General features: G+C 51.2%; 1 non-coding gene and 1 pseudogene across 1 annotated transcript; one reads left to right on the forward strand and one right to left on the reverse strand.

The window, feature by feature from the left end:
- Positions 1–2048: 2048 nt before the first annotated feature.
- LOC122433581 lies at positions 2049–6115 on the forward strand (annotated as a pseudogene).
- TRNAR-CCG lies at positions 3635–3707 on the reverse strand. The gene has a single exon. It is a non-coding gene; the product is annotated as a tRNA-Arg (tRNA).
- Positions 6116–13992: the final 7877 nt, after the last annotated feature.

Consider the following 13992-nt stretch of genomic DNA (forward strand, 5'->3'; position numbering starts at 1 on the left):
TTACCTGGTATTTCTCAGGTGATGAGTTCTACATTCACTTTATGTTGGTACCTAGAAATGTTTAGTTGGTGTATCAATCAACACTTGTATTTTCATCTGAGGGTAGCAATTTCCTATCTCCAGCAAGGCCCAACTAGTTGCATCCAGAGTGCGTGCTTGGCCAGAAGCGGCAGTTGGGGGAAAAGAGAACAGAAAGGGAAGGAGGGAAGTGTTTTCTCTCCCTCCCTCTCCAGCTTCTGGTGACTCGTCCCCTGTAGGTTGGAGTATGGGGCAGAAGAGGGGAAAATGGACCCCAAAGTTCTTAACTGCACTGGCCTAAGACAGCAATGGGCTCCAGATCTTTGAAGTTAGTTTCTTTCCCTCTTGGGTCCTTTCAAGGATTTTTCAGAGTTTTTTTGGAAAGAAGGGACTCCTAGACTGTTGGTGGGAATGTAAATTGGTCCAGCCACTAAGGAAAACACCATGAAGTTTCCTTAAAAAATCTAAAAATAGAGCTACCGTATGACCCTGCAAACCCTCTCCTTATCAGGAGAAAAACATGGTCAGAAAGGACACATGCACCCCAATATTCACTGCGGTACTGTTTACAACAGCCAAGACATGGGAGCCACCTAAACGTCTACTGACAGATTAGTGGATATAGAGCATGTGGTACGTGTATACAATGGAACAACATAAAAATGAATGAATTTGGGTCATTTGTAGTGATATAAATGAACCTAGCTCTCTCTTTGAGGGGCTCCCCAATGCTTTGCCATTCACACAAAGCCCTTCCCTCTGGAGGTCTCCCCACAGAGGCCTAAGCTGCTCCTTAGGGAAGAAATCGTCCTGCAGACCCTCTATCCCTCAGGGCTCAGGCCCGGGTGACACATGGGGAGCCCTGCCATTCAGGGTACACACACACAGGTCATCCCCCACTGGCCCAGCCTGTCATCACAGGGAGCCAGTCCTGACCTCCACAAAATCCAAGCACTTTCCTCACCCCCAGGTTCCCCCGTCACACCCCTGGCCTCCCCTTTTGGTCACAGCTCCGTAAAGCCAAACAGTGGTTAACCCTTCCTTGCCGGGGCTCACCATCATCCAGGGTGCTCGTCATCAGAGGAGGCAGAAATGAGAGCAGAACCCAGGTCAGGGGTCAGGGCCAAAAGATGGAAAGCTGAGAGACGCAGTGTTGTGACTTCCCTATGCAGAAGGCCAGCCTCCTCCAGTGTCCTCCGCCTGGATCTCCAGGTGTGTGCCCTCCTGCGAGGGGTCTTCTCCATTTTGGAGTTTGGTGAGCCCCTGAAGCCCTGAGGACCCCTGGGTCTGGCTCTCTGCTTCCCGATGCCAATTGAGAGGGAGGCAGGGCTGGGATCACTGGGTTGGGGTCCTTCAGGGAGTGAGAAAGATGGCGATTTCCTTCAGGACAGATGGGCCTGAAGCCATGGAGCAGCAGAGGGGGTAAAAGGGAGACCTGGGACTTAAACCTCTAAAGTCAGAGTCCTCACACACACACCCCACCTCCAGCTTAGGGGTGCCTGGCTGCCTCGCTCCTTGTACACCCGAGCCGGGCCTGGCGGTCCCCAACCTGGACGGGCTCTATGGAGACAGGAACATATCTTGGGCGGGAGGCCATGGCTCTGCCTGGGTCCGCAGCAGGCCATCTGGAGGCATGTCCGAGACATTCTCCCCATGTGGAACTCTGTGCTGCGTGGGAGCTGGGCTTCTGAGTAGACTCTTGGGACCATCACCCCCAAAGTCCAACATTAGTACCTGCCCCCCCCCCAACCTGGGGTGTGCGCCCTGTGTCCCCAGCTGGTGAAAATTCACTCTCCTTTCCCAATGCCCTCCTCCCTCTTTTCTGGAAGATGCAGGCTCAGATCTTCCTGCCTCTGCCCTCCCCACCAGGATTGGTGTCTTCTGACAAGGCCAGCGCCTCCTGTCACTTGACCTGACCTCGGGTCCAGGGAGCGGGGTAGGGGGGCGGTGGGGGTTGGCGGGCACCCTGGAGGCAAAGCGGAGCTTGCTGATCCACAAGAAGAAAGGATTTTTCAAGTTGGCCTTGGAACATGAGTGAGGAGCCCGCGGGTGGGCGCCTCTGGGGCGGCACTAGCGGGGAGGAGCCCAGTGCCCACAAGGCCGGAAGTCAGGTGCTCCCTGCCCTCCCAGCGCATCCGTGGTTCCATCTTCTCTTGTGTGGAGAATAAGGTCTTCCAGCCGTTTCCAAACCCACCAACTCCTGGGTGAGATGGGCACAGAAAGCACTGCAGTAGACGCTGAGGGTGGTCCTGCTGGGCCCCCTCCTGCCCTTCCTCCGGCCTATCCACTCTGTCATTGGTGAGACCCAGCCTCTACCTGCCCTGTTCCCTGGCCCACTTGCCCGCCTGCTACAATGGGCTCAAGATGCCCTGCATCCTCCCCTCACTGGGAGGTGAAGGTCCACGTTTGGGGCCTGAAATCCTCACTGTGGCCCTCAAGCCCTGGCTGGCATTTGGCTAAGGTGCCAGCCATGAACTCTGTCCCAGTTGATCTGTTGGGAGGGAGGGAGCCTGGTCTCCATAATCACTGTGGACCGTGACTGCAGCCATGAAATTAAAAGACACTTCCTCCTTGGAAGGAAAGATATGACAAACCTAGACAGCGAATTAAACAGAGACGTTACTTTGCCAACAAAGAGCTATGTAGTCAAAGCTATAGTTTTTTCCAGTAGTCATGTACTGGAAAACAGTAAGGAAGGCTGTGCGCCAAAGAATTGATTCTTTTGAATTGTGGTGTCGGAGAAGACTCTTGAGAGTCCCTTGGACTGCAAGGAAATCAAACCCAGTTCATCCTAAAGGAAATCAATTCTGAATATTCATTGGAAGGACTGATGCTAAGGCTGAAACTCCAATACTCTGGCCACCTGATGTGAAGAACTGACTCATTGGAAAAGACCCCGATTTGGGGAAAGATTGATGACAGGAGGAGAAAGTGGCAACAAAGGATGAGATGGTTGGATGGCATGACCAACTCATTGGACCTGAATTTGAGCAAATTCTGGGAGACGGTGAAGGACAGAGAGGCCTGGCTTGCTGCTGTTCATCGGGCCGCAAAGAGTCAGACATGACTTAGTTTTGTTGACTGAACAACAAAAACGGCAACCACACCTCTTATCTCCTGTTCCCGTACAGTGGGGCCCCCCTTCTGGTACAAGGAATCAGGGGGTCCATTCCAGGGCAGATGGACGTGCTGCACACTGTCCAAGTGGAATGGCTTGCACAGCTGTTTGAAGAACACGAGGCTCGCTACAGCGCCCCCAGCAGGCACCTCCTCCTCACCTAGGTTGCCAATGGCCCCTTCGGTGACTATGGAGGGGACTGAAATTAAAGGTGGGAACGGATGTGTGGTATTGATGTGTTTGTGCTTGGAGGTGAGGTCCAAGTGTCTAGGCACCTCCCAGTAGCCCAGACACTCCAAGAGATCTGAAAACAGACCCAGGGCTCGCGTCCACAATCAGTTGGCCACACACCAGGTCACATGGTCTCGCCTGGGACCCGGGAGGTGGGCTCTCTGTCTCCTTCAGGAACCCCTCCCCCATAAGATTCTTTTTTTTTTTTTTAATATTTATTCATTTATTTGGCTGCACCAGGTCTTAGTTGCAGCATGTGGGATCTAGTTCCCTGACCAGGGATTGAACCTGGGCCCCCTGCATTCGGAGTTCAGAGTCTTAACCACTGGGCCAGCAGGGAAGTCCCCCCCATAAGATTCTTAATGTACCCCAGGGCCACCTCAGTGGCAAGCCCCCAACCTGCCTCCCAGCCCCATTCAGGGGAGAGGTTCAGTGATCAGTGTGTGAGGAGGCTGAAGACCTCTGGGGCTCCCGATCAAGATTCTCTGCCTCGAACTGTTTATAATAGCCAGGACATGGAAGCAATCTAGATGCCCATCAGCAGACGAATGGATAAGGAAGCTGTGGTACATATACACCTTGGAATATTACTCAGCCATTAAAAAGAATTCATTTGAATCAGTTCTAATGAGATGGATGAAACTGGAGCCCATTATACAGAGTGAAGTAAGCCAGAAAGATAAAGAACATTACAGGATACTAACACATATATATGGAATTTAGAAAGATGGTAATGATAACCCTATATGCAAAACAGAAAAAGAGACACAGAAGTACAGAACAGACTTTTGGACTCTGTGGGAGAAGGCGAGGGTGGGATGTTTCGAGAGAACAGCATCGAAACATGTATATTATCTAGGGTGAAACAGATCACCAGCCCAGGCTGGATGCATGAAACAAGTGCTTGGGCCTGGTGCACTGGGAAGACCCAGAGGAATCGGGTGGAGAGGGAGGTGGGAGGGGGGATCGGGATGGGGAATCCGTGTAACTCCATGGCTGATTCATGTCAATGTATGACAAAACCCACTACAATATTGTAAAGTAATTAGCCTCCAACTAATAAAAATAAATGAAAAAAAAAAAGTCTCTGCCTCCACACAGCCCCCTACAAGCCATCCCAGGAGGCCCCACGGGTTGTCCATTCAGACCAGAAAGGCTTTCTGGGCTCCTACTGTAACCTTCATCCTTTTTCCCCCTGAGTCCTGGAGCCCTGCTGGCAGAAGGGGAGCAATGGAAAGTCTCCACCACCCCTCCGCCCTCCCACAGCACGGAAACCCTGAAGAAACAACAGCTAGAAGTTCTGAGCATCTCCAATACGTGCTGTTTCCTCTTCATGGGTGAGGGGAGCTGGGCAGGGGTCCTCTAGGGAAGGAGGGAGGGGAAAGAATTGGGGGGAGAGGCAGGAGCCCCACTTACCTGGACACCCGGGCAAAAGGAGGGAAGGGCCAGAGGCCCAGCTGGGAGAGGACCGAGGACCTCATTGAGAAGGAGAGGGGCAGTCATTGTGGTTTCAAGATCTAAATCATTTTTCTTTCTCATCTTTCTTCCAGGCCCTTTCTTTTCCCATCTTGTCTTCTTCCTCCTCGGCACCTCGCTCTGGGGTTTCTCTGTTCTCTACTTGGTATGGCTATTTCTGGACCGGGACACACGCCACCAAGGTGAGCGCTAAAGAGTCCAGGTAGTGAGAGGTGATAAATGGTCATCTCCAGGAATTCTTCCACCCTTATTACTCTGCCCAAGTAGGAAGGCGTAATGAGTGGGTGAGGAACTGGCAGGTTTGGAAACACTGAAGGGATTATTTCCCCATTAAGGTAACAGGTCACCCTCCAAGGGATGCTCCACTCCTCCCTCTCCACCTACACACCCCTCCCTATGATGAATTTTGACCACTCACTTCTTAAGTTCAAGCAACAGGGAAGGGAGTAGGGTGGTGTTCCAGACCCCTCTGGACCCTTGTGCCTTTGACCCCATCTTAGATTCTGAAGTCTGTTGCTTGGGAGGGAAGTCTTTTCAGCTGGTAGCCTGCCGACACGGCTGTTTCCTTCATCCCACCTCCTGCCCCCACAGCTGGTGAAAACAGCTGTCCCCAGAGCGAAACTGTGTGCTAGTCACCCACGCATATGAGATCATGGGCATCAGATGCTTCTGTAACTTTGCCACGGAGAGCACTGGCTTCTCTCAGGGGTTTCCAGGCCTTCGGTTCTTGGTGGCTGGGTTGAATGGCCTGATCCACCTCCCAGGCTATCGAGACCATGTTATGTCCTGTGGTGAGTCTTGAGCTGAGTGACAGAAGGCAACTCAACCCCTCCCCGGCCTGAGTGGCACCCACTCACCACCCATCACAGGCACTTGGCGTGAACATTCGTCAGGTGGGGGTCAGGGAGTGACTTTGGAGCAAGTGGCCAGTACTCTTGCTGGGAGAGGCGCTGTAGGGCACACGGACGGGGGGCGGGGTGGGGAGCTTGGAAAGAAAGGGATGATGTCTAATGCTTTGTGTGCTAAAGGGCGGGGTGAGGGACTAGGGAGCCAAGGAGTGGATACTGACTGTCCCTGCACCCCCTCTTGTCCGCAGGACTAGGTTCTACAAACCTCCAGAGCCTGGATTTTATTCTGTCCCAGCCCCAGCTTGGCCAGGCTGTTCATTCTGGTTGGAAGAGCCCACGAGGCCCTGCATGCCATCCCAGGGAGCACTACTTCACTCGCTGGAATAGTAAAGGTTTTGTCCGCCTGGCACTGAGGCACAGATGAGTGGGCGCCCAACCGGGGCTGCCTCCAATGGTCAGAACCTCAGAGTGTCTCTGGGGATCTGCACTCCATCCCTACACACCTGCCCTCTGGAGACGGGCTGTGTGTCCCCAGAGCTTACACGGTGACCACCTCTAGAGGGCGCTCTGGGCAGCCCTTCAGTGTTTGCTGGCTGCCCAGCCCTGAGCCCCTTCCCCAGGCTTCCTCCCACGCAGAGAGAGACAGGGTCACAGTGCCAATCGCTGGGCCCTGGGGCTCAGACTCCCTTGGCTCACATTCTTTTATGACACCTTCTCACAGGCAAGACCTTGCGTGCTGGTTTACTTGCGAAATAGAGTGAATATTCACTTTGCCACCTTGTTGAGACTGTATCAGAAAATGTATATAGGACCGCCCAGTACACATTCCTCTTAAGAAATCTAAGTCCCTTCTTCCAGATCTGTACAGAGGTTGGTTATATGAGCCAGTGAATTTACTATGATCATTACCTTCATCATCACAGTCAGAGCATGAAGGAGATGGCCAACTGAAACAATCTGAGTGACTGAATGAGGTCATAGCATCCTTTGACTTGTGTCCGTCCTATTTGCTGACTGGCTTTGTCTGGATCCATAACTTAAACAAGAAGAACTTGTTCGAATGTAACTGAGTGCAATCCTGTCTTCTGCCATCTCAGAGAGTTTATTCAGTGGGAGAATTTTTCTTTTGTCTCTAGATAAAAATCTTGGCAGTCCTGTAACTTATCTGGACTCTTCTCAGGTGATAGATGAATTCTACATTCACTAATGTTGGTACCTAGAAAAGCTCAGTGGGATTAGCAATCAATACTTCAGTCTTCATCAAGGACAGAAATTTCCCGTCTAGAGCGAGAGTGAGTTGATGGCAAGTGGTGGGTGGGAGTTGGGGGGCGCCTGCTTGGCCAGAAATAGAGGCAGTGGAGGGATGTGTCACTCCCTTGCTCACCAGCAAAAAGGGAGCCCCCAAGTTCTTGATTGCTCTGTCCTAAGGAAGCAATGTGTTCTCTGAGCTCCAGGTCTTTGAAGTTAATTTCTTTTCCTTGTGAGTCTTCTCATGGCTTCTTTGGAGTTTTCCCTTAGGTCCCCTGGGAGCTTCTGTACCTCAGCATTGGGCCCTGGTTTTCTGCCAATGGATTCAATGTAGGTTTCCCTGTAGGAACCCCATCACTCTCCCAGGTCAGCGAATGAGGAGAGAGAAGGGAGAGGGGGATGGGGGAAGAAAAACAGCTCCAGGCTTGGGCGTCCTTGGCATGGATACACTTGGGGTCATCCACTTGTCCAGCCTTCTTTCTTGGATGGGCATATCCAGTCAGCCACTCCATTTCTCACACAAGCACAGCCCCTAAACACTGGGGACATCCCAAGGTCCTTTGAGTCTTGAAGCCTTTCTCCACCAACCTGGTTGACTTCCCCTTTGCAGGTAGGGTTCTAAAAGTCCTCCCCAAACCCCTTTCTCTTTCTTCTCCCAACTCTGATCTTATGATGGAGAAGGGGCTCAAGAGTTGCTTTTCGACCATTGGCTTGGAAAACACTGCATGCGATCTGCTCTGGCCCTTTTTGGAAAGCAGGACCTATTTATTGTATGTTCATGAAGAGCCCAGACTTCAAGATCAGCACTGTATGTGTTTTTCCCTAGATTCTTACCCTGAGGGGCGCTACCAAGAGCTGGGATGCAAGGATCAGCTCCTCCTCCCTGTGAGCAGTAGATGTCTTTCTCTGGAACAGTGGGGTTCTGCCAGGTGGTAGGTGAGTAAGGAGACCTTTGTATAGGAGTAGGGGTGGGGGAGGGAGGAGGGGACTTCATCTCCCATCAGTTCTTTGAAATCCAAGACCAACAAAACGGGTTGCAGGGCGGGTGGGGATGGCCTGAGTCTGGAGAGGGGTAGAAGCCAAGGAGTCCAGTGAGAAAGTGAGACAAGCCCCAGAGGCAGAGATGTAATCAAAGGGGAAAAGTGTTCCCAAGACCCGTGATCCCAGTTGGGCGGATTTCTTAGAAAAGGGGCCAGATTTGATGTCAATGGAGAGACAAGAGTCTGAAGGGGACGTGACCCTCCATGGAAAGCATCTGGGTCGGGGTGGGGGGCACCACACGAAGCAGAAAAGCGCAGGAAGGTCAAGATCAGCCTTCTGGGTCTGGAAGCGGGACTCGGCGTCCAGAGGTGAGTGGGCCAAAGAGGATGCTGAGGATTATGGGAAGTGTGCTGGGCCGCGAAACTTGGAAACATGACAGGTGTGCCACTCCCATTAATGTTCCTCCAGGGCCCTCTTGAGTCAGGTAAGTGCCGCCTGCTGATGACTTGCCAGCTTGGTCTCCTTCCTGTCCCATGTGACCGGCCACAGGCAGCCTCCTCCACCACCATCCCCCTTCTAAGGGTGCACCTCTCTCCAGGAAGCGGTCCAAAACTGGGAGGAAGCCATGGGCCATACTTCTCACCCATTGCTGAGCCTCCCCAGGCAAGCTCTGACCCCAGCCTCTCTAAGGGCACAGGAAATGTCCCCTCACTCCCTTTTCCCTCCTGTCATCTGGCTTTCTAGCCCTCCCACAGCAGACGTCTGTCTTGGGTGAGACTTGGTCTAAAGAGCCGCAGCCTGGCGTGAAGAAGGGTAGAGAGTCACGGTGGCAGGGCCCTGGCACAACTTCCCGTGGGTCCATGCAGAACACAGACCACATCCGGGCAAGGGGCGCAGCCCGCTGGATGGAGATACCAGGCAAATCATTTCAAATGGCCTTTCTGTTTAGAACACTTCGGGGCATGATGGATGTGCTCACTGTCTTCTTAAAAAAATATGCACGTTTATTTGTTTATTTGACTGTGCTGGGTCTTAGTTGCAGCATGTGGATTTCAGCAGTTCTGTCACTCAGGCTCTCCAACTGTGACACGCGAGTGCTGCCAGGCCAGAGTTGCAAGTCTCAGGAGTTGTGTGGGCTTGGTTGCTCTGCAGCATGTGGGACCTTAGATCCCCATCCAGGGATCCGACTTCTGTCCCCTCTATTGCATGGTGGCTTCTTCACCACTAGACCACCGGGGGAGTCCCCAGAATGGCGTTTTGCACATCAGTCCCAGCAGCCACTGTCATGTGGGTTCCACACTTGGAACTAAACCCCTCAACTCAACTGTCAGCCTGGCCGATGGATTCAGACCCAGCCCCAGGCCCTCACAGGAATCGAGACGAAACAGGACGCGTTTGAGCCCAGGCCTCAGAGGAGTCAGCCTGTTCCTTCTGGTTCCGGCCTCCAGGTCCTGGGTCCTCAAAGAGAAGAGTGCCACGTGGCTGCCCTGATGCTGTGACACTGGTCATTTCGGGGGAGCAGAGATAGGACCGCACTGGATGACATATATTTCCAAGGAGAGGCTTGACCAAGAACCTGGGTTTGTGGACCCAGAGTGGTCCATGGGCCATCTCAGCACCGATGGGGAAGCCCTAGGGAGAAAGGGCCACTGAGTGGTCAGCACAGAAAGAGCATCCAGCAGCGAGTCCCACAGACCTGGCACCAGCAACTGACCGTGACCTTGGCCAACTCACTTAACCTGTTAAGTGACTTGACTTAACACAAGCCTGTTTCCCCCTGGTACCGTGGAGCTACTTACTTCAGAGTTGTGGGATCTTTAAACTTTTTACTGAAATATAACACAGTGAAGTGAAAGTGTTAGTTGCTCAGTCGTGTCCAACTCTTTGGGACCCCATGGACTGTAGCCCGCCAGGCCTCCTCCATCCATGGAATTCTCCAGGCAAGAACACTGGAGTGGGTAGCCATTCTCTTCTCCAGAGGATCTTTCCAACTGAGGGATCAAACCTGGGTCTCCTGCACTGCATGTGGATTTTTTTTTTTTAACCATCTGAGCCATCGAGGAAGCCCCTCACCAGGGAGCCCTTGTGGCCCAAGTCACAAGGGCACCAGCTGAGTTTTTCATCAATTGAACTTACACAGGATGGTCCTGGGAAGTGAATGAGATGCACTCAAGCTTCTAGGACAGCAGCTCTGACGTCTTTGTGTGTGGGTTGAGGAGAACTGTCACCCACTGGCTCCCCCATTACACAACCCTTGGATTTCTCTGCTGGGTGCTTGACCATGCACCCGGCACGGAACCAGAAGCAAACATCTGGAAGCCTTTTCAGAGAAAGCAGAGATGGGTCAGCACGGGGAAGGGCTTGGCTGGGGCGGAGCCTTTAAAACTGGTAGAGGAGTTGACCCAGGAGGCTGGAAGAGGTTAGGGGAGATTAGAGTATCCTTACAGCTGTTTGGGAAGCTCCAGCCCCAGATAGAATCCCGCTGGGCCAGACTTCAGCCCTGTGCCCGGCGCCATGCCCACTCAACTGCTGCACATACAGACCCTGAAGTGGGCTTCTCCCCACTTCTTCCACTGGTCCTTTCTCCTGAGCTCTAGCCCCTGTGTGTCCTCCCCAACTGCTCGTCCCTCTGGCCCCAAAAAGCCAACCTCTGTGTGTGTGTGTGTGTGTGTGTGTGTGTGAGAGAGAGAGAGAGAGAGAGAGAGTCAGTCAGACATGTTCAACTCTTTGTGATGCCAAGGACTGTAGCCCGCCAGGCTCCTCTGTCTGGGGAATTCTCCAGGCAAGAATACTGGAGTGGGTTGCCACTCTCTTCTCCAGGGGATCTTCCTGACCCAGGGATGGAAACTGGTCTCCTGCATTGCAACCAGATTCTTTACCATCGGAGCCATCAGGGAAGCCGAAAAAGCCAACCTATCTACAGGCAAAGCCTAGAATCTTTGTATCCAATGAGTTCTATATCCTGTACTACCTGCTGCCACCAGACAACATCATTCCCTGGTTCCATGTTGGGGATGCCAGAATCAACTTCACCTCCTTCCTCTCTCTGCACCTTCCAGAAAGCCAGTCACACTTCCTGGCCTCCTGGCTTCCTTCTATGTGCTTCTTCGCTTCTTCTCTTACTCCAGGCCCCCATCCCTCCCATGGACTTCCTCTGGGACCACTCTTCAGCGAGCAGAGGTCTTGCCTCTCATCTCCCATCTAACACCTTCTCACGCTGGCAAGATGAGAGATGGCTTTTCTTAAAACACTGCTTTCATCATGTCATTGTTCCCACTCACTGGTGCTGGATCCTCATTGTTAGAAGGTATGAACTCCTCAGCACAGCATTTGAGACACTCCACAAACAGAGCCCAACCCAGACACGCAAAAGTATTGTCTGCTTGTGTCTAGGGTTGCATCCACTGAGAGGTGGTCTTTGTGCAAATTAGAAAAGGAATTTTCCTGGTTGGGCAATAACAAACATTTGCTATTTGCGAGCATTTCTTTGGGGAAATGCATGTGCCAGGTGCATGGAGAGAAGATGGATCACTAGACTTCCTAAAGGATCTATTCTCAGAGCCATTAAGGAGCTTCCCTGCACCATTTCTCCTCCCATGTATCTCAGTAATGACTCCCCGAACTGTGTGAGTTCTCCTCCGATCTGGAAGAGTCCAGTTTATGAATCTAAGCCTTCTTGTTGTACTGTCACTAAGTCATGTCCGACCCTTTGCAACCCCGTGGACTGTAGCATGCCAGTACATGTCCTCCATGGAGGATGCCAAGCTCATCTGTCCTCCACTGTCTCCCAGAGTTTACTCAAATTCATGTCCTTTGAGTCTGTGATGCTATCGAACCATCTATCTCATCCTCTGCCACCCCCTTCTCCTTTTGTCTTCAGTCTCTCCCAGCATCAGGGTCTTTTCCAATGAGTTGGCTCTTCACATCAGGTAGCCAAAGTATTGGAGCTTCAGCTTCAGCAGCATTCCTTTCAATGAATATTCAGGGTTGATTTCCTGTAGTATTGACTGGTGTGATCCCCTTGCCTTGTAAGCAGGACGTCTTCCTTCCCTGCCATTCTTCGTGTAGCCACCAGAGGGCGACCTCTACTCATAAGGCAAATCTGTCGCTTTCCCGCTTAAAGCCCTTGGCTGACTGGCCAATCCCAGTCTACAGGATGGGTGCAACCCAGCATTGCTTGTTCTTGCAAAGCAGGCTGTTTCTCAGCTCTGGGCTTAGCTCAGGTTTCCCCTCCTGCAGGAGGGACCCTGCCCTTCTTTGTTATCTGGAGAGGAATTTTTGAGTTTTAGTTTGGGTCTCACTTCCAGGATATGTCCTTTGACCTGCCAACCTGCCAAGCTGGTCCAGGACACTTTCCCCTCTGCATCCACACCGCACTTCCTAAAGATCTAGCACCGTCTTCTATGTCACTTTAAAACATCAATTTATCAAAAGAGTTGGATAGCTCCAGCATTAATAAGAACAATAACTGAGTTGGATTGCATCACATTTTTGTGTTTTAGTCACTATGCCATGTCCAACTCTTTGCGACCCCATGGACTGTAGCCCATTAGGCTCCTCTGTCCTTGGGATTTTCCAGGCAAGAATACTGGAGTGGGCTTGCCATTTCCTATTCCAGGGGATCTTCCCGAGCCAGGGATCAAACCCATATCTCCTGCATGGGCAGGTAGATTCTTTACCATTAAGCCACCTGGGAAGCCCTAATGCATTACATTAGGCTTGTTTAAAATCCATGAGTTCATAATGGTTCTGAAAGTTAATAATTGATCACCATTGAAGGATGCTGGGGAACAACCACATTATTTTAAAAGTTAACAAATAAAGGGGAAAATTCAAGCATTTACCCGGTCTTTCCATCACAAACTATCTCTGAGAGTAATCACAGTAGAAGAGAACAAGTTTCCTTTTATAGGCAAATTCCAGTTAGGGAAAAAAGAAGAAGAAGAAAAAAAAAACAATGAAAGAACAAAAATATCACTATTTTGCAGCTCTTAACTGTCAAGGCTGTATATTGTCACCCTACTTATTTAACTTATATGCAGAGTACATCATGAGAAACGCTGGGTTGGAAGAAGCATAAGATGGAATCAAGATTGCCGGGAGAAATATTAATAACCTCAGATGTGCAGATGACACCACCCTTATGGCAGAGAGTGAAGAGGAACTAAAAAGCCTCTTGATGAAAGTGAAAGAGGAGAGTGAAAAAGTTGGCTTAAAGATTAACATTCAGAAAACCAAGATCATGGCATCTTGTCCCATCACCTCATGGGAAATAGATGGGGAGACAGTGGAAACAGTGTCAGACTTCATTTTTGGGGGACTCCAAAATCACTGTGGATGGTGATTGCAGCCATGAAATTAAAAGACGCTTACTCCTTGGAAGGAAAGTTATGACCAACCTAGATAGCATGTTAAAAAGCAGAGACATTACTTTGCCAACAAAGGTCCGTCTGGTCAAGGCTATGGTTTTTCCAGTGGTCATGTATGGATGTGAGAGTTGGACTGTGAAGAAAGCTGAGCACCAAAAAATTGATGCTTTTGAACTGTGGTGTTGGAGAAGACTCTTGAGAGTCCCTTGGACTGCAAGGAGATCCAACCAGTCCATCCTAAAGGAGATCAGTCCTGGGTGTTCATTGGAAGGACTGATGCTGAAGCTGAAACTGCAGTATTTTGGCCACCTCATGCGAAGAGTGGACTCATTGGAAAAGACCCTGATGCTGGGAGGGATTGGGGGCAGGGGGAGAAGGGGGCGACAAAGGGTGAGGTGGCTGGATGGCATCACCGACTCGATGGGCATGAGTTTGAGTAAACTCCGGGAGTTGGTGATGGACAGGGAGGCCTGGCGTGCTGCGATACATGGGGTCTCAAAGAGTCGGACACGACTGAGTGACTGAACTGAACTGAACTGAACAACTGATTGGATTTAAATCTTGAGCATTCATATCTGAGAAAATTCCAATAATGCAACCATATTTGAGCCTTTTATAGAAGAATCCAGCACCACCTATAGATTGGACAGGAGAGAACTGGAATTTGGGGAAACTTTCCATTCTGATTGGTTGAGAGAACTGG

This window comes from Cervus canadensis, chromosome 32 (assembly GCF_019320065.1).
Source record: "Cervus canadensis isolate Bull #8, Minnesota chromosome 32, ASM1932006v1, whole genome shotgun sequence".
NCBI lineage: Eukaryota > Metazoa > Chordata > Mammalia > Artiodactyla > Cervidae > Cervus > Cervus canadensis.